The sequence below is a fragment of the Anarrhichthys ocellatus genome, unplaced genomic scaffold, assembly GCF_004355925.1.
Source record: "Anarrhichthys ocellatus isolate YVR2014 unplaced genomic scaffold, GSC_Weel_1.0 scaffold2364, whole genome shotgun sequence".
Taxonomy (NCBI): Eukaryota; Metazoa; Chordata; class Actinopteri; order Perciformes; family Anarhichadidae; genus Anarrhichthys; species Anarrhichthys ocellatus.
In genome coordinates this window covers 4,510-7,078 of record NW_022282338.1, presented here as the reverse complement: position 1 = coordinate 7,078, position 2,569 = coordinate 4,510, and the positions used below count along the sequence as shown (strand labels likewise).

The 2,569-nt window shown below is 47.1% G+C and overlaps 1 pseudogene; it reads right to left on the bottom strand.

Annotated features, from left to right (window-relative positions):
- Nucleotides 1-1,296: 1,296 nt before the first annotated feature.
- The window catches only part of LOC116378302 (elongation of very long chain fatty acids protein 6-like), a 1,588-nt pseudogene continuing 315 nt past the window's right edge, over nt 1,297-2,569 (bottom strand).

The following is a 2,569-nucleotide window of genomic DNA, read 5'->3' as shown; positions in this document are numbered from 1 at the left end:
ATCTTCAGACATCTTCATCTTCATCAGACATCATCATCTTCAGACATCTTCATCATCATCAGACATCATCATCTTCAGACATCTTCATCTTCATCAGACACCTTTCATTTAGCTCGTTAATCAAACAGCTTTTCAAAACTGTCTCGACCACACTAATAACGATAATAATAATAATAATAATAACATTAACCCGGTTTGTGATGAAGTTTCTCAGCTGCAGCTTCTAGAAAAACAGAAGTTAAACTCTCTCTGGTGCACAATATGAAACGTACAAACTCATAAATATTCATCACGTGATTATTAATAAAGTGACATTTAGTGAAACAACACGAGTGTTTGGAGAATTCTCCGGCCACCGATTGGCTGCCATCATACGTCAAAATAACTACGACCCGTAAAGAGATCTGGTTCCTCAGACGTAAACGAGTCTGAACCGGTTTAAAGTCTTCTCATGTCAGACCAACAGAAAGAAAACAGTTAAATGTGGGCGGAGCTGAAACGATGAGCGTTCATCAAACTGAACCTTTAAATGTTGAATGAGCGACAAACAAACTCAGAAGCACCGAAAAGAACCATCAATAAAATCTCATAATCGAGCCAAAACTTCAAACAACTTTCACATCTGACAGAGACTCGTTTCATGTGGAGGAAACTGTGACTCAAAGAGGTTCTGCTGCAGAACGGAGGGAACCAGAGGGAGCGGAGGAACGAGAGGAACCAGAGGAACCAGTACGAGCAGAGGAACCAGAGGGACCAGTACGAGCAGAGGAACCAGAGGGAGCGGAGGAACCAGAGGAACCAGTACGACCAGAGGAACCAGAGGAACCAGAGGGAGCAGTGGGACCAGAGGGACCAGTACGAACGAGAGGAACCAGAGGGACCAGAGGGAGTGGAGGGAAGTTTGTTCAAACTCTGTTTGAGATTAAAACGTGAGCAGAGATCACTCGACACGTTTCTTAAATCAACTCATCGTTTAACTTCCTGGAAAGAAGAAGAAAAGAGTCTTTAAGTCTTTAACTTTAGGAACATTGTAAAGTTTCCAGACTCAAATGAATCTTCAACTCTAAAGACTTTGTAGGCGACGCAGCAACAGAACTAAGTCTTTAGTTTGAGGTCCGTTTCGTTTGTGTGAAGTTTAAGAGAAACTCTTGAGACGTGAAGATGAGTCTGAAAACAGAATACTTCAGGTTCTTCTGAAGGAGAGACGTCAGCGTAAAGTCTTTAAACGTGAGCAGCTTCAGTGCAACCAACGCGTGATGGAAACCTGGTCCAGGTGGTCCAGATCTCCCCTCTGGTCTACTCCACCTTGCTGGTCTTGGCGTCTCCGCGGCGGTGCAGGTAGGTCTGGTAGAAGAAGTTGGAGAAGAGCAGCAGGTAGCTGAGGTACATGAGGGCGGCCCAGAAGATGTTGTGGAGGCGGGAGGGACAGTCTCCGTGCTGCAGCCATCGGTACACCAGCCCGCTCACCGTCAGACCCATCACCATCTGCCCGATCTGGGCGCTGGTGATCAGCACCGCCAGCGGCCGCGGCACCGGGAAGGCCGGCGGCGCGCGCCGTGTAGTAGCTGTACATGAGCGCGTGCACGCCGTAGTTCATGGTCATGAACCAGCCGCCGCCGGCCACCATGTCCTTGTAGGAGTACCAGGAGTACAGCAGCACCGTGATGTGGTGGTACCAGTGCAGGAACAGAAGCTTCTGCTTCCTCAGCACCACGAACGCCGTGTCGCCTGGGAGACACAGACCGGCCAATCAGTGAAGACCTTTACCGTGTGGTTATTAACGACCATAAACTCCTAAAAAGTGAATCATTTGACCTCGTGCTGGTCTCATGTGGACTCACCGAGCTCCGGAGCTTTGCTCAGCACGAAGGCGTACGCCCAGAACTTACTGACCGGTCCGTTGTAGAAGCTCTGGTCACAGATGGACTGTCTGAAGCCGCTGACGCTCAGGACCTGAAGCATGTAGGAACCACTCCGGATCGCACCGATGATACTGAGAGAAGGAGGAGGAGGAGAAGAAGAAGTTGTAATCTGAGACCGTTGGTGTTGAGCTGACAGGTGAACAGTGAAGTCGTCACACAGAACAAACATCAGTTATTTGTCGGAGCCACAGAAACACGACTAACTGGTACTTTAACATTAAGTTCTGAGAGTTTGGATAGTACAGATAACCGGAGACAGGTGTGTTAAAGGTGCGTCGGTACCTGAAGAGAGCGAGGCTCAGCGACCAGAGGATGAGCGGCCGCCGCTTTATACTATACTACATCTCAGAGGTACATAGTGTACTTTATACTGTACTACATCTCAGAGGTACATAGTGTACTTTATACTGTGCTACATCTCAGAGGTACATAGTGTACTTTATACTGTACTACATCTCAGAGGTACATAGTGTACTTTATACTGTGCTACATCTCAGAGGTACATAGTGTACTTTATACTGTACCACATCTCAGAGGTACATGTAGTACTTTGTACTGTACTACATCTCAGAGGTACATAGTGTACTTTATACTGTGCTACATCTCAGAGGTACATCTAGTACTTTATACTGTACCACATCTCAGAA